Source organism: Sorex araneus, chromosome 4 (assembly GCF_027595985.1).
Source record: "Sorex araneus isolate mSorAra2 chromosome 4, mSorAra2.pri, whole genome shotgun sequence".
In the NCBI taxonomy this organism is placed as follows: Eukaryota; Metazoa; Chordata; class Mammalia; order Eulipotyphla; family Soricidae; genus Sorex; species Sorex araneus.
In genome coordinates, this window is record NC_073305.1 from 23966469 (window position 1) to 23991729 (window position 25261).

Sequence of the window (25261 nt, forward strand, 5' to 3'; positions counted from 1 at the left end):
GTGTGACTTAGGGTTATTTGAGCCACGTCTTTAGATTTATCTCTCCAGTTCAGTTCTAAAGCTGCCTTGGCAGGTAGTTTGGAAACCCAGGTTCAGGGTTGGCACAGAAATGGAACAACCCATGTTAGAGCCCTCCCAGTGTTCATGCTAGCAGTAAGAGAGACTGCGGAGTAGACAATCTTCACACACATAGTGCCTCCCACCTTCCTATAGACCCCTGTATGCCACACAGCAGTCCTGCTGTCCAGTGAATCAGTAAAAAAAAACCTACAATGAGTCACAAACCTTTGGGAAAGACAGCCTGGAGTCATATTTCAAAATAGAGAAACTCCAAGATGATTTTCATTCCCTCAATTCCTTCAAATTTCAAGCAAATTTAAAAAATGAAGAAAGAAAAGCCAAAAAAAAGTCATTTTCTAAGCTGAAATGACAACACTAACTATGGAAGACATTAAATCTAGTGATGATAACTAGAAAGATTTTACAGGAGAAAGCACTGTCCCTCCATCAAGAAACAACCTGAAGGATATCCTTAGCTTTTTAAAAATACTTGTTATTAAATAATTTAATTTGTCATTAAATATAATTACCACCAATGTAACCTTTAAAATGGTGCTTGGTTGTGAAGGCAAACAACAAAAATTATGTGGTTTCTATTTTCTACCATGGCACCTGTTAAAGAAATATACCATATTACATATTTTGTACTATATTTAAATTATACAGCTGGCCATGGGATTTTTTCATAGAGAAAACCATGGAGGCAGATAGATAACAGAAAGCAAACTGATTGCAAACAGAAAACAAAAATTACATAAATTTAAGTTCATTATGCCCAACAGAAGAAATCATTTGAAAATAATTGTAAAGAAATTGATTCTAAAAACAATTTTTGAAAAATTACGTGAGCCCATACATAATCCACAGATTAAGAAGCAATGATCTAAACATTTGAAGACATGAATAGGACACATGAGATAAAAGAAAATTGAATTGTTGCTGCTTTTCTTGTTAGTGATGAAGAAACTTCTGACAATAATGCCAAGGTACCAACAACCAAATTAATAAGTGACACTATTTGGGACTGGAGTGATAGCACAGAGGGTAGGGCATTTGCCTTGCCTGCAGTTGACCCGGGTTCCATTCCCAGCATCCCATATGGTCCCCGGAGCTCTTTCAGGAGTAATTCCTGAATGCACGAGCCAGGAGTAACCCCTGTGCATCGATGGGTATGACCCAAAAAGCCAAAAAAAAAAAACCCAAGTGACACTATTTACTTATTTTTTTTATGTGACGATAGTTTCCATGAAGCATCTCAATTTTTAAAATTGAGATTCTCCAGTTTACAGTGCAATTAATAATGGATCCTCTTGCATATAATCCCAACATTACACCCATCACTAATGCTCTTTCTCCCAAGGACCCCAATTTTTTTTTGCATTTTGGGTCACACCTGGCTCTGCACAGGGGTTACTCCCGGCAGTCCTCAGGGGACCATATGGGATGCTGGGAATCAAACCTGGGTCGGCCGCATGCAAGGCAAATGCCCTACCTGCTGTGCTATCGATCCAGCCCCCGCAAGGACCCCAATTTTTAAAGGTCAGTAAAAATATTAATCTACATTGTGGAATAAAAAGTAACAGAATGGGAGGCTAACACCCAAGAATAGTAGAGATAAAGACCAGGAGGTCTACCCCATGGCTTGAAAGCTGGTCGCAAATGCTGGGGGCAAAGGCAGCTCAGATAGAGAAGGGAATACCAAGTAAAGGGTATTTGGAGGACCAACTCGGGTTGAGAGATGTGAGCCAAATGTAGACTGTAGATCGAACACAATGGCTACTCAATGCCTCTAATGCAAACTACAACACCCAAAAGGAAAGAGAGAACAAAAGGGAATGCCCTGCCATAGAGATGGGGTGGGGTGGGGGGAGGAGGTGGGGGTGATGGGAGGAACACTGGGATCATTGGTGGTGGAGAATGGGCACTGGTAGAGGGATGGGTACTCAATCATTGTATGACTGAAACGCAAGCATTAAAGTTTGTAACTATGTAACTGTACCCCATGGTGATTCACTAATAAAAAATTAAAAAAATTAATCTATTTAGGAATATCTAGCATATAAATGGAAAAGTATGGTCACTATATTTACTCATGAAATATCACTTATTTTCTAAAACAGATCTTAAAAATATCCCGCATGCATTTTCGTATCAATGCAATGAGCTCAAGACCAAGCTTAAATGTTGTATGCAACAAGGATATATTACCAATTACTATCATCTACATCATCATCCACATCATAATCATCTCATGTTTTATTTTCAATGTGTTTGATGACTATTGGTAGTATTTTTAGGATGATGCCATATTTGTAGCAATAAAAATGTTTTAAATTCTAGTTAATGACGGATTAATGGATTAAGAACACACTGAAGAGTTGATGTTGCAGGAATTGACATGTTTACAGCTGGGGCCTGAGATGGAAGCATCTGCACTGTAAACCTTTCCCCACTAAGGGATAATAGATTCCCTCCTGTAGTTGACACAGGCAGAGTGGGACTATTATGCTAAGCGTAGGAGTATTTGGTTTGCTAAAAACTAAACCAATACTTAACCACAAAACTGTCATTCTTCCCACAGAAGTAGATGCTTTTGGGATAGAAATGTAAGTCTATACATTGAAACAGTCAAGCAGTATTTATAAGATATAGGGTTAAGATATGGCTGGATCATTGTCAAAATAGTCTGATTTCTTTACTTTGCTATTCCAATAAAATATTTCTTGAGAGAGAAGAAAACTACTGGTCAGAGTGATACTGGATTGCCAATCACACATTTTTTTTTATCAACAGGAGCTTTCTTATGATTTAAGTAAATCTTTGCCTCATCTAAAATTGTAGTCATATTGAAAGGCAAACTTTAATATCTAATTTGTTACACTTGGCTCATATTTTGTGATTCCACGTCCTTCAGGATTTGTGCCATCATCTGTGAATCTTTCAGCATGCTCGGGGACAAGCCATTTTGCCAGATGCCATGATATCTGGTGATCAGACTTTTTTGAGCTAAATCACCCACATTAACATTTTTCAGTGCTGCTCTTGACACTTCTCACCCAGCAGAGTTTGGAAGCAACACAGTCCTCATCATAACAACTGCAGGAAGTTCAAAAGAGATACTTTGATCTTATACATGCAAATGTAATACTCTTGTGGGTCACTCCAATATTTGACTATATTTTAAATCCATCCCATCTTCCACTGCCACTGTAATTACTGGTGCTTCACCCATATTGTTACTGCTATCACATTTCTGAGTGCCCCAATTTCAAAGTTCCTATCACTCTTCCTTCTTGAGTTTTATTCTGGCCATGAATGTTCACGTAATCCAGAGATGGGACAGACCAGAAATGCCTGAGGTAATACCTGCTAGGTGCTACCCTTGTCCAATGATTGAGGGACATCTATAGAAGATACTTCAGTTCCTTATCCATCAGGTCAATGTTGAAGCATATTTGACACAATTCATCAGAGCTTCCCCAAAATTACTGGATCCCAGTTCTCTGTGGTAATGAAGGATTAGCTACTAAATGAAACCGCAACATTCTTATCTCAGGGCACTAATGGTAGGGAAACCCAAACTAAAATATTCATGAAGGTCTCAATTTAATTCAGTTAAATTGAGAGATCCAGAGACCAAGTTTCAAACATCAGCATATTGTGGAGTTGGAACACTGAATTGTCTGTTTTCTTTTTTCTTTTTTTGACTTGTACCCACTCTGTTCCAATTCCTAACTCTTAACTTCCCACCTGTAAGCTGCCACTCCTGGAAAAGATAACCATTGCTAGTTCTTGTTCTGAAAATGAAGCTGCATTGATAAAATAGCAGATGGCGAAGATAAGTACATATCAACTTCCTGCATACAACCTTTCTCAATTCACTAAGATCAGAATTTTTGAGGAACATCCGGAAACCCAGACATTTCCTTTGATTGTTATATCTATAATAAAAGTCAGCAGAGAAAAATCTCTGATTCTACACCCACCAGCCACTTTTCTCTCATTCCAAGATAATAAATTGTTTAAAATACTTTGCTTTAACTTTTATGATATAGCACTTGTGTTATTGCTTTCTATTTATACTTCTAGTTCAACAGTTCCTGGAACTGTTGATGCATAAAGCTAAAACCAACTGCTATAATTCTGAACAAAACTGACAACTCTTTCTGGGTTCTCTAATTAAGAAAGTCTTTAAGGGAAAAATACTCAAAAAGGTAAGAAGTACATTATTCATTTTGAAGTAGGCACTTCTCAATCTAAATCAATTAGAGCTATCTCCCTTGCCCCACCCCTCTATGAATTTGTCCTAAATGTGTATATTTCAGAATGATTAGTCTCTAAACATTTTTTTTTTCAGTAAGGGCCACAACTTTGCTATAAGCATAAGCTAAAAGTCTTTCTTTGCTACAAGCTAAAAGTCTTCTTTAGTCCTTTGCATCTTGAACCCATATCATTTGAGAACAATGATTGGCAGGGTTTTTCCAAGCCAAGTCTTAGATTACCTACATCAACACCAGATGGGGCTATGGTTAAAAAGTCAGATTTACCAGGCATCTTTTGACCCACTCAATGCAGCTTTGGGGAGAGATCCAGTGATTGTTACATGCAGCCAAGTTTGAGACTAACAGATTTGGGTGTTCAAATTTGACAAGAGTTAGAGCTTGTATCTATCTGAGTTTTTCTATCTCTTGTAGGTTTGAATTTATGGATTTGGCCTTAAAAGAAGATTTTAAACAAATACTTATTCCTAGGAGTGGCAAAGAATCATGCTAATGCTTTCTCCTAGGAAGAGATAACAGAATTCAATGAAAAACTTCTCCCAAAGAGTGAAATCCTCAGACATAATCAAACGGAGAAAAATATGACTCCTGTAAGCATCAGAGAGGGCAGAAACAGAGCTTAGCAGACTATTCCTTGAGGAGCAAATCTTTGAGAAAATGTTCTAGTTTCTTGACAAACTGTGGAGAGAAATAAAAAAATATTTGTTTGCATTTGGATTGGGGGTAGTTTTTATTTTCATTGTTATGTTCCCTTAAAACCAGAATTTCTGCTGATATTTACAGTTCAAATCTCCTGTGGTCTTATGTAAACACTCTTGTTTTTTCCCATCTGTCAAGATACTATTAAGTAAATCTAGTCTCTTTAGAAATAATCATTGTTTCCTGGCCCTGGGTTTGGAAGGATTTCCAAAGAAGATGACAGAAGTTTGGACAGAATCTCACTTGGCATTACCATGGCAGTATTCATTATGGGCATATAGAGTATAGGTTGGCTCAAGAAGAAGGGGGATTTTACTTGGAAAACCCATAATGAATGCGTTGTGGATGACAACAAACCATTGTGAAAACTACATATGACTTTGGTGAGTAAGCAAATACCTTCTTCCTGCTATAAAGGACCATGGTGGGGTCAGTTGCTCTGTGTCAGAATCACACAGTAGTTGTGTGAATTTACACTTGTAAAAAACACTTTTAGAGCAGTGCGAAGAAGCACACAACTTTGAATATGACATTCATGTTTGCTTCTGATGGCAGATTGTGGCATGTATTCCCCATAAAATGTTTCTATTGTTGTTTGGCTCTTGCTGCATGCCCCTGCCTCTATTTATACACAATGATATTGTCTGTGTCTCTGTATTATGGACAAAATGAAGTATGTATTTTAACCCTGGGTCCATGGAAAATCTGTTTACTATGGTATCCATCCAGAGCAATGGAGCGGATGCAAAGAGTTTGGGTTCCTGCACACTGAATGGTGTTAGAAGCTCTAGTTTCTTTCCAGCATGCAAAGTTAAATGCTCTCTCTCCTGAAGATTTCTATATCTTTATGCTTTGCCAAAAGTATTCCAAGACAGATCTGGAAAATGCTTCTTCATCACTTAAATATCTGACAATGCGAATGAATATTTTTCATGTATTTTTTACTTCTGTCATTGACCCAATAGGCACAAACCCAAATTTGTCAGTTTTTAAATTATCCTTTTTGTTACTCTTCTCCTAGTGTCCATTTTGTTTCAAAATGCATTTTATGTATTTATTTATATATATTTATATATTTATTAATAAAGTACTGGAAGAAACCATAAAAAACTCTGGGAGAGAAGCCATTCCATTTTTTTTTTGTTAAAAATAAAGTATTCACTTATTTAAAATCCTTAATTTTAATGGTTGGGAATGATTACTTAGTGACTTATTTTGTTTATCACTTTAGTCTCTGTACTGCTACCTCTACACTAATGAGCCAATATATTGAAAAAATGATTTCTATCAAGAAAACATGTTTTTAACAGGTTTACAAATTATATAAACCATACATTTTTGGCCTTACACAATATTTGGGTTTCTGAAATGTTATAGTAAAATGCCATTTTCAGAAAGCTGTTTCCCTTTCTTTATCATGGATATCATAACTGATTTGTTTTGGCTTTGGAGTTTAAAAATGTTGACTTTTAGTTTTTCTGCTGCAATTTTATTCAGAACCCAATACTTCACCCCAGCTGAATCTAATCTCCTTTAAATCCTTAAAATGTGGACCAGCAGCATCAACCTGTCCTGGGAGCTGATGAACATGACCACATCCTAAAATCCATTCCAGATCTATTGAATGAGAATCTTCACGGGGTTGGTGGGCAGGGCGTGATGCTTCGGAGGTCCCTCCTGGTATTGGCCAACTGGCTCAGCATATGTGGGAGTACTCAGGACCTGTGGTTCCCCAGCTCCCTGGTGTTTCTTGGAAGCCTCCAAGGCCACACCTTTTAGTTCTCAAGAACCTCCAGACCTGCATCAAGCAGCACTTGGGGGATCCTGTGGAATCAGGGATTAAATCAAATGGGATCAGCTGAATGCAAGGCATGCACTCTATCCCTATACTATCTCTTTGACCAAAATTATAAATTTTTACAAAAAAATATCATTTACATTTCTACAGAAGTTCTGGGGTACCTGGGCCATTCCCTGCAAAACTCAACTTGGTGGTGCTTGGGGGCTCCCAGAGTCCTACCCAGTAGGCATGTGCAGCTGGAATTAAACTCAGGATCTTGCACATACTAGACTTGTGCTCTTAGCACTTGAGGTATGTCTGTGTCCATTTACAGTGATTCGTAAGGGATTCTTCTACATATTCAAATTCAAAAGTTCTACTCTGACTTAATGGCTCTACTTTGTAGTAGCATTTCTAAGTTAAAGGGACTCAGTACAGATTAAACTCCAGCCTACCACATACAAAGCATACTTTGTATGCTCTTAGCTCAGTGAACTATACAGTTCAAGTTCCCTTTAATATCAGAATTATTAACTTTAAAGGCAGCTGGGGCAAAAATACAGTAAGAGAAACTAATAGAAAGTGGCTGCAGTGGCCCAGGGGAGAGACAGTAATACATTTAATGGTGATCGCAGTGGATATTGACAGACAACTCAGAATAAAATCCAAAATTAAGGAGGATTTCCATTCCTCTCTGCTGCCAGCTCCTTTTTTAAACCTTTGAAGAGAACAGTTTCTTGTTGAATTTTGCTTATGCAGAGCAATCTTCAGGACTTTTTTTTTGGTTTTACATACCTCTACAGATAATTTGATTCATTAATATGCCACCTGAATCTATGGTATTAAGGGTTGAAGAAAAGGTGAGTGGGTAAAAGGAACTAAATATTCCTGGATACCAGACATGAAAGATGCACTATAAATTAACATTTTTTTTTAGCTTTAAGAACTCTGAAACAAGGTATTATTCACTTCTCTGATGAAAATATGAAGTGGCAAAGTGAGTTCATCTGTGATTATTAGCTACTTATAGTAGTATTGAATTTATATCCAGAGAATAGTAGTTCATATATTAAACTATTGCACTGCAATGATGCTTAGCGCATTTAAGCTTCCCCCAGAATTTGCTAAATGATGACCATTAATTGTATTCTGTTACCTATATAGACTAATGAACAAATTCACTCAGATTCAGATAATTAGCAGAAGAGATACCTGGATAACCAGGTATGTGCCAATGAGTCCAAATTCTCGGTTTATAAGAAAGAACCTCACATACAGAGCTGATTTGAATTGTTTGTACACAATTTTCTCGAGCATGGCCATATGTTTTTCCAGCCTACAGATGATAAGAAACAGCAAATTAAGAATGAGTGGGAAGCAAGTGATATATAATAGTTGACAAGCTGACATCAAGGAAAGAAATAGAAAATGTCACATTTACCGATATAAAAAGTCAGGATTTCTGTGTAATAGTTATGATCACAGAGTATCATACTATCTCCAGAGATTTCAGAAATTGATATACTTGAATCAATATAAACTTTTATTCCCACTCAAAGGAGAAAGTCTTATGATATCTGGAACAGAAGGTCATTTTTACCTTTCTTTGAGCACTTCCAGAGTGTGACAGTATGCATTTTTTCCCTTCTCATGAAAAATTCTGACATTCTGAAAGCATTGAAATATCTATATTACTAATGTTCATAAATTGTCAGTAGTCATTGCCTTTCCCCCACTTGAGAGTAATCCAACTATGAAGAGAAAAAATGTTACCAATGTAGAGATATAAAGAGAAATTCTGGGACTCTGTCTTAAAAGACCTTCTACTCTATCACCCATTTTTTGAAATCTATTCCAAGCTGATGCTGTGCCTCATCCCAAAACAACCCCAAAATGTCTTCTTAATATCTTAATATGGAAATTAAATAGCCTGTATTCATTTTAGTTGTAGAACACAGAAGCAATCTTTTGATTTAAAGGATCCACTTACATGTATTAACTGATCCTTCAGTTATTATTGGAAGTCATACATCAGTTGATTAAACCTTGATAACAAACATTTTTATCTGATTTTACCATTGCTACCCACTGCCTGTCTAGTCAGTGTCCTATGAAACAGGAAAGTAAAGTTTTGGATGCCAATTGAGAGTTCAAGGTAAAGTGGAAGAAAGCAGGTGTGGACAATCAGGGGTTGAGCTTGCTGAAATAGGAAGCTATCTTTTAGTATGTCAAGAAGGCTTCAGAATTTACCATTTCATGGACATGGAAATATCTGATAATCAAAATGAGTTTATTGTCCTGCTGAGTAATCCTTACTTAACCTATGATTTTGTTTAAAATATATATTTTTTCTGTTAAATATCACTTTAAGCTTAATTATTTCATGTCCTCTATCAAAATTGAATTTTATTATACTTTTTTGTTTGTCATACATAATTAAGGAAATGGAGATATCTGTTATAATAAACCATGGATATATTAAACAATAGAAATTTGTGTTAATAAGTCAATCAACAAAATACACCTAATCAATAAAAGAAAAAATAAAAACCATATGACCTTATCAATAGATACAGAAAAAGCTTTTGACAAGATTCAGCACCTATTCATGATAAAAATTCTCAACAAAATGGGAGTTGAAAGAACTTTCCTCAATATAGTAAAAGTCATTTACCATAAGCCTACAGCAAACATTATTCTCAATGGGGAAAAAATAGTAGAATTTCCTCAAAGATCAGGCACAAGACAACATTGCCCACTCTTTTCCACTTCTGTTCAGTATAGTACTGGAAATACTTCCATAACAGTCATGCAAGAAAATACATCAAAGGCATCCAGTTAGGAAAGGAAGAAGTTCAGCTATCACCATGGCAGAAGACATGATACTAAGAAAATTCTAAAGACTCGACAAAAAAGCTCCTAGAAACAATAGGCTTGTATAGTAAAGCAGCAGATTACAAAATCAATACCCCAAATTCCATGACTTTCCTATATACAAATAATAAAAATGAAGACAGAGGTATTAAAACCAATCCCATTCACATTTGTGCCTCAGAAAATCAAGTACCTTGGAATCAGCTTTGAAAGAGATGAAGGACCTATACAAATCAAACTACAAAATACTACTTCAAGAAATAATGGAGGACATGAGAAAATGGTGACATATCCCCCTCTCATGTATAGGGAGAATTAACATTGTCAAAATGGCAATACTCCCTAAAGCATTATACAGATTCACTGCAGTTCCTATAAGGATGCCTATGACATTTTTCAAATAAGCATATAAAATACTCCTGAAATTTATATGGAACAATAAATACACATGAATAACTAAACAAATCCTTGGGAAAAAGAAGATGCATCACCTTCCCCAACTTCAAGCTATGCTACAAAGAGGTAGTAATTCAAACAGCCTGGTATTGGAATAAAAACTGATGCAGATCAACGGAATAGAGTTAAATATCCTGACACATATCCTCAAATATAAAATCACACACTCTATGATAAAGGAGCAAGAATGTGAAGTGGATAAAGAAATGCCTCTTCAGCAATTGGTGCGTGCTGGGAAAACTGGGCAGCTACATGCAAAAAGTAAACTCAGATCTCTTTCAAATGTCATGCACAAAAGTTAGATAGAAATGGATTAAAGACCTCAACATTAGACCTGAGTTCATAAGGCACTTGGAAGAAAACATGGGTAGGTAGAACCTTTCGTGATATTGAAGCTAAAGACATCTTTACAGATGAAACACCAGTGACCAAGCAAGTGAACACAAAGATAAACACATGGCATTACACTAAATTAAGAAGTTCTGCACCTAAAGGAAACAGTGATCAAGATACAAAGACAGCCCACAGACTGGGAAAAATAATTTATTCAATACTCATCAGATAAGGGGTTAATATCAAAGATATGTAAGGCACTGGTAGAACTTCACAAGAAAAAACAACCCCATCCAAAAATGGGGAGAAGAAATGACCAGAACTTTCTCCAAGAAAAAATACAAATGGCCAAAAGGTACACGAACATATGCTCTACAACACTGATCATCCGGGAAATGCAAATCAAAGCAACAATGAGATATCACCTCACTCTACAGACACAAAAAGAGCATGGTATAAAGTTAATACACATGGACAGTAGAAGCAAGGTCCAGGAGAATTGGTACACACTTGTTAGCTAGCCTCAAGTGATCAGAGGAGAAGGCAGTTGGGACTAGAGAAGGGATCACTAAGGCAATGATATTTGGAAATCATTAGATAAGAACTGTGTGCTGAAAGTAGGTAAAGGAACAAACATGATAACCTCTCAGTACCTGTATTGTAAAACTATAATGCCCCAAAGCAAAGGAGACAGAGAGAGAGATAGAGAGATAGAGAGATAGAGAGAGAGAGAGAGAGAGAGAGAGAGAGAGACACGGACAGACAGACAGACAGACAAACAGACAGACAGACAGAGACAGAGACAGAGGCAGAGAGTGCCTGCCACAGAGACAGGCTGGGTGTGGGAGACTGGTGAACAGAGGGAAACTATGAACATTGGTGGTAGAAAATGTACACTGGAAGAGGGATGTTGTTGGAACATTGTATGACTGAAACCCAATCATGAACAGCCTTGTAACTGTGTATCTCATGGCGATTCAATATAAAAAAAAATGAGATTCACTGGGTAGAAGAGTCAAGAGGCTACAATGTATTTGTATCATTTGTGGAGTTTGGTGCAGCAAAAGCTCCTTTCCCAGTCCGCATAAAATAGACTGAATTGGTACATCTATATTGCTATTTTGAAAAAATTAAGAAAAGAAACTTGTGTTAAAGGATATCCACACATTTTCCTATTTCAAACAAAAAAATTTAACCCAAATGTTGTATCACAGGCCTAAATTTCAAACTCTAAATATCTAAGATAAGATGTTTGATTCTTTCCTTTCCTTCTCCTCTTTTGTCCTTCCTTCCTTCCTTCCTTCCTTCCTTCCTTCCTTCCTTCCTTCCTTCCTTCCTTCCTTCCTTCCTTCCTTCCTTCCTTCCTTCCTTCCTTCCTTCCTTCCTTCCTTCCTTCCCTTTCTGCCTGTCTTCCTTCCTGCCTTCCTGCCTTGCTGCCTTGCTGTGCTCAAGACTGGTTTTACACTCAGAAATTACTATTGGTGTGGCTTGGGGGGAACATATGGGGATATGGGGTGGTGGGGATCAAACTCAGGCTGATCAATTGCAAGGCAAGTGCCCTACTATTTACCTACTATTCTCTCTAGTTCCCCCAATAAGATTCAATTATTTTAATTACCATAAAACAAAAATTAATTTTAATGACTTAATAATTACATGAGAACACTCACAAACCACTGTAGATGCCATGTGAAGTCTTTCACTGGCCACAATCCAGAAACTCAGAAATAAATCTTGAAAGACATCATCAAATGGCAGAATTTCTCCTGGATCCTGTTCAAGGCTGAGTTGTCTGTCACCAGGCAACCTGGACAGGGCTGGGTGGGCCTCCCACCAGCCCAAACAGAAGAGCCCCATCAACCCAAAACTTCCACACTGCACAATCACCGTCCTGCTCCCAGCTGGACTCCATTGCTCAGATAAGCCTCCTTCAGAAATTAATTCATTGAAAAACTTAGTTATGCAGGTTTTGTGATTGAAATCTCAAGCTTTCATGGGTCAGGGTGGGCTCCCCCCATCTCCCTATACTTCCAGAAACCCAGCGGTCACACACAAGCCTCAAAGCTGCCAGTTAGTTAAGAATTTAACTCCAGCTGTATCACCCTTTTAAAAACTTTGGACAGCCTGGAGAAGGGGCTGCGATTTCAGCTACATGAAGTCTATTAACACTGATAAACCAAAAGTAGCACAGCGGATTGAATGGAACAGAATGTAGACGGCAACCAATTTTGATTAACAAAATAAAAACACAAAAGGCTTAACCTGTAACAACAACGTAGTAATCTCGTATACAGGGCTTAAGGGCTCTATGGTGAGATACAACAATCTTCACTAACTTTCTTCTAACAAAACATTTTTTGGTCATCCTTTTAGGAAATTATTTATAACAAATAATGTAAAATAAATTATTGAGAGCCTTCTATGGGGGCAGACTCAAGGGGTGGTTGGGAAATTGGAAATAATGGTAGTGGGAAGGTGCAATGGTGATGGGTTAAACTAAGGACTTAAAGTTATTAAAAACAATCATATGAGGCAGTTTAGTAATCAAACTAAATATGTACTATTGAATAGCATATATATAGCATATGTTTACATGTACATACATATATATATATATGGCATACTATTTCCCACTTGGCTTACCTCTTATGAGCTATTATCTTGACTATATAAGCAGAATAGTGATATATTATTTATAAGTACTTTTATGACCCTTACATTAGATACAGTAATCAATTCTGAAAAATATTTGTTTATACCTGTTACATTTTTATGAAGAATATGTTTGGTAACATAACTTATGGTAGGAGAATTTTAGCATGACAGAAATCTGTGATGTTTGATAACTTTTTACTGAAATACAAAGACTAAAATCAAAATTCTAAGGATTCTTTAGTACGGTACGGGGATATACAAAGTTCACAACAGTGAGCCACAAATATGATTTCAAACAGTCCAGTTTCTAATTTTCCAAAGTTAGTCATTCCAAAATATCATAGTCAAGACTAAAACTTACATGTGGTTAAGATATTGGTTAACCAGTATTTAGTCAACTGGAAACTTCAGTCAGCCTGAAATATTGTAATAATTAATGGTCAATGATGACTTAAGATTAAAGTCAAGCTGCTATTATTTTACATCTACTATATGACAGAAGATTTAGGCTAGTTTCCAATGTAACATATTTTAGTAACAGAAAAAATGTCATACTGTTGTTCCTTTGTCATAGATGAAGCAAATGATGTTTACAAAGGCTATATTTCTCCTAAATTCATATGGTGAGCAGTATCTATTATCTTTCAATTTTCCTAAACCCGAGACATCTCAAATTTCAAAATTTTGTCACACCATTTTTGGAAAACTGGTAATAAATATTTGATAAAATAATTTGATTATATTAGAAAATTTACTGTTACTGTTACTAAATGGGCTGGGGCAATAACAAAGAGGGTAGGACATTTAGGGCTGGGGCAATAGCAAAGAGGGTAGGCTTGCATGCAGCCGACCCGGCTTCGATTCCTTCATCCTTCTCAGAGAGCCTGACAAGCTACCGAGAGTATCCTGCCTGCACGGCAGAGCCTGGAAAGCTACCCATGGCGTATTCAATATTCCAAAAACAGTAATAACAAGTCTCACAATGGAGACATTACTGGTGCCTGCTCGAGCAAATCGATGAACAACGGGATGATACTGCTACAGTGCTACTGTTATAATATTTAGTTTTATCATACTTATTTCATATTATTTATATCTATGTTACTGTTACTGTTACTAAATAATGTACTCTTCATGTTCCTGGGGTGAGCAGATGCCATTGGGCTACACTAGCATATGACAGGATGAATGAAGACATTACTGGCGTCTGCCCGAGCAATCGATGACCAACAGGATGACAGTGACAAGAATATTGATTTTTGCATATGCTGATTTTTCCTTCTATACAAATGTGAAACATGACAAATAGTGTAGATTCTGTAAGTTTTAATTTCTGTTTGAGTGATGGGAATGAGTATGGTTATCCATCAAATATTATGAGCTCCCCATCCTTCAGTAACCAATAGACTTTTAAAGATGTGAATGGAAGTATAGAACTAATGATAATTGCCATTTATGAACTTGACTTAGAGCAGTGTTCAATATTTACCTCACTGATTATCTATCTTTCCACCCACACCCTAAAACACACTAATTGGAAGATTTTGGATTTAATTATATATTGGTAATATAATTAGAAAGTAAATAAAATATTTCTCATGTTTTCTACTGATTCAATCCCCTAAACATATTCCACATTATTTACACTTCTCTGTTTCCACAGTTACCACACCCTATTTCCTTTAGCATTATACTAAAATCAACTTTCCTGAAGGCTTAGAGTTGTCTAGATTTTTACAGTTACACGATGTCACAGTGCACTGTCACTTTGAGAGCATGCCCACCTCAATTTAATTCAACGACATATTATTCCTTTATTCCTTATTAAAACCAGTCTTATATACTTTGTTGTTAACTTCAGGAGAGTAGTAGGGTGTTTTCTCTCCTATTGATCTTTATTCCCCTCTCATCTTAGCAGAGTGTCTGGACTTTATAAATTATCAACATATTTCCTTCAAACTATCTTCTTATGTTAAACAATAATAATCTTTTCACTGTTTTGTTTTTGGACCACCCCAGGTGGTGCTCAGGACTTTCTCTTTTTTTTTTTTTTTGTTTTTATTTTTTTTTTTAATTTATTTATTTTTAATTAGAGAATCACCGTGAGGGTACAGTTACAGATTTATACACTTTTGTGCTTATACTTCCCTCATACAAAGTTTGGAACCCATCCCTTCACCAGTGCCCATTCTCCACCACCCGTAAACCCAGTGTCCCTCCCACCCTCCCCAATCCCATCTCCCCCCCACCCCACCCTGCCACTGTGGCAAGGCATTCCCTTCTGTTTTCTCTCTCTAATTAGCTGTTGTGGTTTGCAATAAAGGTGTTGAGTGGCCGCTGTGCTCAGTCTCTAGCCCTCATTCAGCCCGCAACTCCCTTCCCCCACATGGTCAGGACTTTCTCTTGACCATACTCAGGGAAGCATGCTGGGTGCCAGATATCAAACCTAGGTCAGTCACATGCAAGTAATATCTATTATATCTTCAGTCCAAAGATTTTTACTCTGTAATCATACAATATGAATGTTGGCTTAAGTATCTTAGAAATGACTCCAAGGTATTGTGGAAATTAGGTTTTTAATATTAGGTATTTGCCCAGATAAACTTAGGAATTAATCACTGAGATTACTACCCATTGGCAACTGGAATTCCAGTTTATATTTGGTTGTCTAATTGTAAAATTTATTGAGAGTTAATTATTGGAGTTAAGAACACTTAGTAATTCAATGTGTTAAATAAAATTCAGGGATAAGGAAGAGTCATGGATATATTATGGAGGTAGTATAAAATACTGAAAGATGATGTCATGTAGGGACAACAAAAATATATGGATAAGATGCCACGGGTGAAGATGTTTTCTGAAAGTATGTCCATTTAATTGTTGGAAATAAATTAGCATGTTTGCACTATAATAATATACTGAGAAAATTCTGAAATTTCCTTCCTTCCTCTCTGTCATTTTAATGAACAATTTTGCAAACACTGGAATAAAGTTCAAGGTATGGACAATAGAAAAACAGGAGTTTCAATTAGGTAATTTTCTGGAAACACCTTAAGTAAATAAACACTTCAGTGAAAATAACACTGAATCTTCCTCATGCAGTGAGTTTTTAATCAAGTTTACTTGTTTTTTTTTTAAAAAAATTTATTAGTGAATCGCCGTGAGACAAAGTTACAGACTTACAGGTTTTCATGCTTACGTTTCAGTCACACAATGATCGAGTGCCCATCCCTCTACCAGTGCCCATTTTTTACCACCAATGGTCCCAGCATCCCTCCCACCACCCCCACCCTCTCCCCTTCACCTCACCCTGCCTCTGTGGCAGGGCATTCCCATTTGCTCGCTGTCTCTTTTTGGGTGTTGTGGTTTGCTACAGAGGTATTAAGTAGGCATCTTGTTCGGTCTATAGTCTATTCTATAGTCTATTTTCAGCCTGTATCTCCCATCCCTAGTGGGCCCACCTAGCACCCTTTGCTTGGTTATCGCTTCTCTATCAGAGCTGCTTCTTCACTTAGCGTGTGAGGTCAGCTTCCAAGCTGTGGAATACTCCTCTTGATACTTATCTCTACTATTTTTGGGTGTTAGTCTCCCATTCTGTTACTTTATATTCCAAAAATGAGTGCAATCTTTCTATGTTTGTCCCTCTCTTTCTGGCTCATTTCACTTAACACAATACTTTCCATGTTGATCCACCTATATGCAAATTTCATGACTTCATCTTTTCTAACAGCTGCATAGTATTCCATTGTGTAGATGTACCAAAGTTTCTTTAGCCAGTGATCTGTTCTTGAGCACTCGGGTTTTTTTCAGATTCTGGCAATTGTGAACAGTGCTGCAATGAACATATAGGTGTAGATGTCACTTTTACTATACTTTTTTGCATCTCCAGGATATATTCCCAGAAGTGGTATTGCTGGATAAAATGGGAGCTCAATTTCTAATTTTTTGAGAAGCGTTCATACTGTTTTCCAAAAGGGCTGAACCAGTCGGCATTCCCACCAGCAGTGAAGGAGAGTCCCTTTCTCCCCACATCTGCACCAACACCGGTCATTTTTGTTCTTTTGGATGTGGTGTGAGATGGTGTCTCATTGTTGCTTTGATCTGCATCTCCCTGATGATTAGTGATGAGGAGCATTTTTTCACGTGTCTTTTAGCCATTCATTTCATCGCCCCATTTTCTGATGGGATTGGATGGTTTCTTCTTGTGAAGTTTAACCAGTGTCTTGTAAATCCTTGATATCAGCCCCTTATCTGATGGGTATTGGGTGAATATTTTTTCCCATTCTGTAGACTGTCTTTGTATTCTGGTCATTGTATCTTTTGAGGTACAGAAGCTTCTCAGTTTAAGATAGTCCCATTTGTTTATCACTGTTTCCGCTTGCCTGGTCAGTGGTGAGTCCTCTTTGAAGATACCTGTAGCTTCAATGTCGTGGAGGGTTTTGCCGACCTTGTCTTCAATGTCCCTTATGGATTCTGGTCTAATGTTGAGGTCTTTAATCCATTTTGATCTGACTTTTGTTCATGGTGTTAGGTGTAAGTCTGAGCCCATTTTTTTTTGCATGTAGCTGTCCAGTGTTGCCAGCACCATTTGTTAAAGAGGCTTTCTGTGCTAAGCTTTACATTTCTTGCTCCCTTATCAAAGATTTGATGATCATATATTTGAGGTTTTGTGTAAGGGTATTCTAACCTGTTACATTGGTCTACTGCTCTGCCTTTGTTCCAGTACCATGCAGTTTTAATTATTACCGCTTTGTAGTAGAGCTTGAGGTTGGGGAAGGTGATGCCTCCCATATTCCTTTTCCCCAACATTGCTTTAGCTACTCGTGGGGGTTGTTGTTCCATATGACTTTTTAGGAGTGTTTGGTCCACTTCCTTGAAGTATGTCATGGGTATCCTTATAGGTATCACATTGAATCTGTATAATGCTTTGGGAAGTATTGCCATTTTGACAATGTTAATTCTCCCAATCCATGAACAGGGGATGTGCTTCCATTTCTTCATGTCCTCTTTTATTTCGTGAAGTAACATTTTGTAATTTCTCTGTACAGGTCCTTCACCTTCTTAGTTAAGTTGATTCCAAGGTACTTGATTTTCTGAGGCATGATTGTGAATGGGGTTGCTTTTTTCATATCAATTTCTTCTCTCTCATTATTTGCACATAGGAAACCCATAGACTTTTGGGTATTGATTTTATAGCCTGCAACTCTACTATACGAGTCTATTGTTTCGAGGAGTTTCTTGGTAGAAGCTTTGGGGTTCTCTAAATGTAATATCATACCATCTGTGAATACTGAGAGCTTGATTTCTTTCTTTCCCCTCTGGATGCCCTTAATGTCATTTTCTTGCCTAATCGCTATTGCAAGTACTTCCAGTACTATATTGAACAGAAGTGGTGAGAGTGGGCATCCTTGTCTTGTCCCTGATCTTAGAGGAAAGGCCCTTAGGTTTTCCCCATTGAGGATAATGTTTGCTATAGGCTCATGGTAGATGACTTTGCCTATATTGAGGAAGTTCCCTTCTATGCCCATTTTGGTGAGTGTTTTCATCATGAATGGGTGCTGGATCTTGTCAAATGCTTTCTCTGCATCTATTGATATGACCATATGGTTTTTTATCTTTTTTTTGTTGATATGGTGGATTATGTTCATTGACTTCCGAATGTTGAACCGTCCTTGCATCCCCGGATGAATCCCACTTGGTCGTGATGTATGATCTTTTTAATGAGTTGCTGGTTTCTATTCACTAATATTTTATTGAGGATCTTCACATCCATGCTCATCAGAGATATCGGCCTCTAGTTTTCTTTTTTTGTGGTGTCTCTATTTGGTTTTGGTATTAGGGTGGTATGTGCCTCCCAGAAACTGGGAGTGTTTCTGTTTCCTCGATTTCCTGGAAGAGCTTGAGAAGAATTGGCAATAGGTCCTCTTTAAATGTTTGGAAGAATTCCCTAGTGAATCAATCTGGACCTGGACTTTTGTTTCTGGGGAGACTTTTGATTACAGTTTCGATTTCCTTGATAGTAATGGGTCTATTCAGGTATTCTAAATCATCTTGGTTCAGCCCTGGGAGGCTATAAGAATCCAGGAAGTTATCCATTTCTTCTAGATTCTCTTATTTTGTAGCGTACAGACTTTCGAAGTAGTCTCTGATGATCTTCTGAATTTCTTTGGTTTCTGTTGTGATGTCCCCCCTTTCATTTCTGATTTGGTTCATTAGAGTTCTCTCTCTCTCTCTGTATATGTGAGACTTGCTAGTGGTTTATCAATCCTATTTATTTTCTCAAAGAACCAGCTCTTAGATTCATTGATCTTTCAGATTGTTTTTTGGGTTTCCATATCATTGATTTCTGCTCTAAGTTTTATTATTTCTTTCCTTCTGCCTGATTTGGGCTCCCTTTGTTGGTCCTTTTCTAAGGTCTTGAGCTGTGAGGTCAGGTTATTTATGTGGGCCCTTTCTTCCTTCCTGAGATATGCTTGCAAAACTATAAATTTTCCCCTTAACACAGCTTTAGCTGTGTTCCACAGGTTCTGGTAGCTCATGCCTTCATTCTCATTTGTTTCCAGGTACCTTTTGATTTCTTCCTTGATTTCCTCCCTGACCCACTCATTTTTCAACATCGAGTTGTTTAATTTCCAGGTGTATGGTTTGGTCCTCAGCGTCTGCGCATGATTGATTTCTATCTTCAGTGCATCATGGTCTGAGAAGATAGTTGGTACAATTTCTATCTTCCTGGTTCTATGGAGGTATGCTTTGTGGCCCAGGGCATGATCTAATTTGGAGAATGTTCCGTGTGCACTGGAAAAGAATGTGTATTCTTTTTTATGGGGATGCAAAGCCCTGTAAAGATCTATTAGCTCTCTCTCTTCTATTTCTTCCTTCAAGGCCAGTGTTTCCTTGCTGAGTTTTGATCTTGTTGATCTATCCAGAGGTGATAAGGCGGTGTTGAAGTCTCCAACTACTATTATGTTGCTAGTGTTGTCCTCTCTAAAATCTGTTAGCAGTTGTTTTAAGTATTTCATTGGTCTCTCGTTAGGTGCAAATACTTTTAGGAGTGTGAGTTCTTCCTGCTGTACATATCCCTTGATTAGTAAGAAATGACCTTCGCTGTCTCTTTCTAATCTTTTTCAACATGAAATTTATATTATCCAATATTAGTATGGCCACCCTGACTTTTTTGAGGGAGTTGTTTGCTTGAAGGATTGTTTTCCATCCTTTGACTTTGAGTCTGTGTTTGTTCTGACCATTCAGATGTGTTTCTTGTAGGCAGCAGAATTCTGGGTTCAGTTTCTGAATCCATTTTGCCATTCTGTGTCTCTTGATGGGTGCGTTTAGACCACTGACATTGAGAGAGATTATTGTTGTGGAGTTTTGTGCCATCTTTCTGTAGGAGTTTGTTGTGCTTGTAGGTGTTTTTCTTTTCTTACAGAAGCCCCTTTAGTCCTTCTTTTAAGTTTGGTTTTGAGTCTATGAAGTTCCTTAGTTGTTGTTTATACATGAAAATGTGTATGGTTCCTTCAAGTTTGAGTGAGAGCTTAGCCGAATAAAGTATTCATGGTAAGGCGTTCATTTCATTGAGTATTTTTTACTATATCCCACCATTGTGTTTTGGTTTGGAGGGTTTCCTCTGATAAGTCTGCTGTGAATCTAAGGGGTGCTCCTTTGTATGTGATTTCTTTTTTTGACCTTGCTGCTTGCAGTATTGTGTTTCGTGGCATCCAGCATTCTGACTATGATATGTCTTGGAGTCCTTTTATTAGGGTCTCTTCTAGCTGGCACCCTTCAGGCTCCTAGGATCTGAACATCTGCATTATCCTGTTCTGGGAACTTTTCAGCAGTGATTTCTTTAACTGTGGCTTTCTCATTAGGGTTGCCTCCCTGTCCTTCTGGAACTCCAGTGATTCTTATGTTATTCCTCTTGGCATCATCCCCTAAGTCTCTGATTCGCCCTAAAGCTATTTTAGGGTCTTTTCCAATTATTTGTTGTAGCCTGTGGGCTTTCTGTTGCTCATCTTCAAGTTCACTAATTCTATCTTCAGCTGCAGCCATGCTACTGTTGAGAGCTCCCACTGTGTTCTTTTTAATTTCACCTACAGTGTCTTTTATTCATGACATTTCTGAATGTAGCTTTCCTATTTCTGCATTCATTTCTTCCCGTAGTTTCTTCGCTGACTGCTCCACCTTTTCTTTAAGTTCGATGAACATTCTCAGAATTTCTTTTCTGAATTCTTTATCAGAGAGATCACATTTGTGGGAAACCCCTGCTGAGGCTTCTGGACTCTTTTCTTCGTCCTCTCCTTGCTGTGGGGATTTGCACTATTTCTTCATGCTGTCACTGTTGTATGGAAGTGGGACCTTCCAGTTCACTAGAGCTAATTAAGTCTACTCAGTCTAATTAAGTCTACTCTTGAAGAAAGCAGTAAAATAATTTTCAAAATGGTTGAGATAATGGGAAGCTATAAAAATGTCTTATCCTAGCAAGTGAAATTATAAAATTATTTGTTTTAGTGAATTCAGATACTGGAATTTTATTTCCCTTGAATGGTGACAATGGAGTAATTTATGAATCCGAATGTTTCATAGCTTGAATTGTAATGGTTTTATGTTTTTATTCTCATTAGATGTGTGTATTATGTAAATGAATATTGTTAGAAATATCTTTTTTATGCTTTTGGCTATTATTTTTAATGCAATAATCAAAACTAGCATCTTGTGAATTAAATCAACTCTGCAGGTCACAGGTGAGCTTTATGCTTACACCTTCCTTTTAGAATCATGTCAATGCCGAAGTACATACAGACACTCCACAGTCCTTAGAAGAGAACTGTTCTTGCTTTATCAAGGGTGTTTTAAGAAAGAACAACTGGTGTTAGACAAATGAGAAAAACAATTAGAGAGAGAGAGAAAGACAAAAGGAGAAACAAAGACAACCCCCCAAACCTCTTAATCTTATATATTCAATGCATGTTATATTGCTAGAGATGAGATTTCTAATAAAATTGTTTGTTTTTTTATCTTGGGGGAAGTAATTTGGGGCTCACCTGATGGTACTTAGGAGCTACATCCAGCTCAGTGCTCAGGTAATCAGGTGATTTTGGGCGGCTGATTCTGAGCCTTCCATATACAAAGCATGTCTTCAGATCATTCAACTATCTCTCCAACCCTGGATTTAGTTTTAATTTGTTTCAATAACCAGAGTAAGAGTTTTCTATCAAGACTCACAGTTTAGTCCACCATTGTGTAATCTAGGCACATTTTGCTGGAAGTTCCCAAATATAGAGCAGTGTTTCTCAGCCAATTTTAATTGTGTCCCTCTCCAACCTTATTTTCTTCATATGGCTTTTCTACTTTATAGTTGGAATCTTCCTTATCTATTTAAGCACTTGACTCCAGTGTCCCTGATGTAATATGATAGAGCAAAAATGGGGCGTATGGTCTCTTATAGAGAAATTCTGTTATGGAGACCCATAAGTTAGACTGTAGTTCTGGCAATTAACTAAATTCTGGCCATTGAACTAAAATTTCAAGATTTTCTTCTCTCAGGTCCTTATGAGCATACTTTGGATTTCCATCACGCTAAACACTACATGAACAAGGTGAACATGGTACCAATTTTTCCTTCAGTGTTTCACCAGGGGTGCTCTATATTAAAGATAGTTCACATCATTCAAAGTCCACTAACTTCAAGATGCACTGGGGTTTTAAACCATGTTAATAGAGTTCCACATTTAGTAAAGAAATATACCACATGGACTTCGATGGGAATGAAGGATCCACAGGGCTCTGATCCCAACTATATTATTTAGCCAGGAATATGTCTAATATTGATAAACATTTTGAAAAATTTAGCTCAGATAACTAAAACTTGCATAATTATATTAAATTAAAATTATTACTTGTTACAATCATACTAAAAGAAAGGTGAATGGGTTAAGTTACTTTATGTTCAGTAAGTCCTTGTAGCCTTCTCTCTCATATAGTATATTTGAAAACACCTAATCCATACTTGTTTTACCCATTACAAATCTCAGATATAAAGTATCTTAAGGACTGGGATCTTTAACTTACTCTATGCTGGGTGTCTAAAGAATCTAGTACCGGAAGTATTGGTGTCAACTTCTACCTCTCTTAGTCAGTGTCAACTGGGATAGGATAGGGTTAGACATTTTTCTGGGTTAAGAGATAGCAAGCAATGAATGAGGAGCAAAAGTTGAGTGACTTTTCATTCTATCCTTCTGATGACTTGAACAGACTTTGCCATGATAAATTTGAGTATCAAGAAATTAAGTTTAAGGCTTATGTTTGAACCCATATCATTTGGATTTTAAAACTGATGCTGTCACCCTCATTTACATTTTTGAAGACTTCCAGTGAAATCAAAGAATTCTCATAGAGAGGTGATCTCTGACAGGAAGAAAAAAAGTCAATTATAGTGATAAGCTAAATATAGTAGGTTTATTTAAGGCTAAGCAAATTCTCTGAATTCCACAGGTTTGTCATCAGGTAGAACTTAAAGCATCTTACTTGGTCACATAACGTAGCAGTGAGAAAGCTTGCACTGAAGTATGAAGAAGCCCCTCAAATTCTCCAGCCCCATATGTGAACCTTGAAAATTTGGCACAAAACTGACATTTCAGAACCTTCTCCATATGTTTGCTAATGATAGAAAATAAAATTTTTGCAAACCATTTTTTCTTACACTCTATCTCTTTTATAAAAATTACTTAGTAACTATTGCCTGCCAACCATTGCTATCATTATTGGTATTTCCTCTGAATCTTTCTGTGTCTCACTTGTATTTGTGGATATAAGAGGAGTAAGTTGAACAGACAGAAGGTAAACAAGGATATCTTATCCCTATCATGTCTACCAAAACACAAATGTATAAATCTGAGAATTAGTGATGATAGTTTTATCTCAGTTCAAATACTATTTTCTTTCCTATGATTTTCTCTTGCTTTTTTTAGAGGAACCACCAGTTGTTTTCAGTTGTGATTTAAATGTTAGAACCCCCGTGATCTGAATCAAGTTCTTGTGTTTTGGTGGTTTTCACCTCAAATTCCAAGTTCAGAAAACACACCTTTTTCAACCACAAATCATTAGGTTCTTGAGAAGAGAGGAATAATTTTTAATAACAAGTAAACACATGACACTTATTTGTAAATCATAATGCCAATTGTTCAATTAATAAACTTAAGTTTTCTCATTTTGGGTTCTATCCTTTTTAAAATTAATTTTTCATTTATGTACTTTATAAAGTCATTCATAGTTGAATTACAGTTATACAATTTTCCAACACTGTGTCAACCTCCCTCCACCATGCCCTCCTCCCCCCACTCACCCAAATTTCTGCCTACTTGACTGGAACATTTTTAAAGCTGGTTATTGTAATTTATATTTTCTGCTTTCAATTTTGTTGGTCCTATGGTTTAGATTGTTGGTTCTATGGTTTACATAAAACCTTCCCACCACTGGTGTCTTTGGGGGCTCTACTCTCAACCCCTATTACCCTATTTTACTCTTCTTTCCTCCTTTCAGTTTTATTTTATTCCCTATCTTTAGTTCTATAGTGCAGATTTCAGGGTAATTTAAGTACCTGCCTTTGATGCATTGCTTTCCCTTGTCCTCTTATTCTTTATGCAACAGATAAGTGAGTTTACCCAGTATTTGTTCGGTTTTGATCTTTTTTATTGCATATTCTTTTTATGGCAGCTGATTTAAAGCTCATTTCTTAAATGATACTCTTTCCATTAGGCTTTTTACACAGAAACAGATTATATATCATAATAATTTTGAATTTTATTGGTTATAAAGAACAGAAACCTACTCAGACCTGTTTGAGTTGGAAAAAAAGGTTTAAAAGGATATGTGACAGAAACAAAACAAAGTGCATTATGTCAAGTGTGGGGATGTGGCTTAGAAGCAGAGCACATACCTCAAACATTTGAGGGACTGGGTTCAATTGTTGATGCCATGAATACAGCGAACAAAACAAAACAAAAAATAAAATATACATAATGAAAAAGGTGGTGATCTTTCAGACATCTTTCTCTTCCAGTACTATATCCTCAGACTTACTCCTCTCTAGTTTGTATATATTCTAGTCAGGTTTTCTTTGCTTATGCAT

General features: G+C 37.0%; 1 pseudogene; it reads right to left on the bottom strand.

Moving 5' to 3' along the window:
- Positions 1–2389: 2389 nt before the first annotated feature.
- LOC129404218 (transcription initiation factor TFIID subunit 9-like) lies at positions 2390–3039 on the bottom strand (annotated as a pseudogene).
- Positions 3040–25261: the final 22222 nt, after the last annotated feature.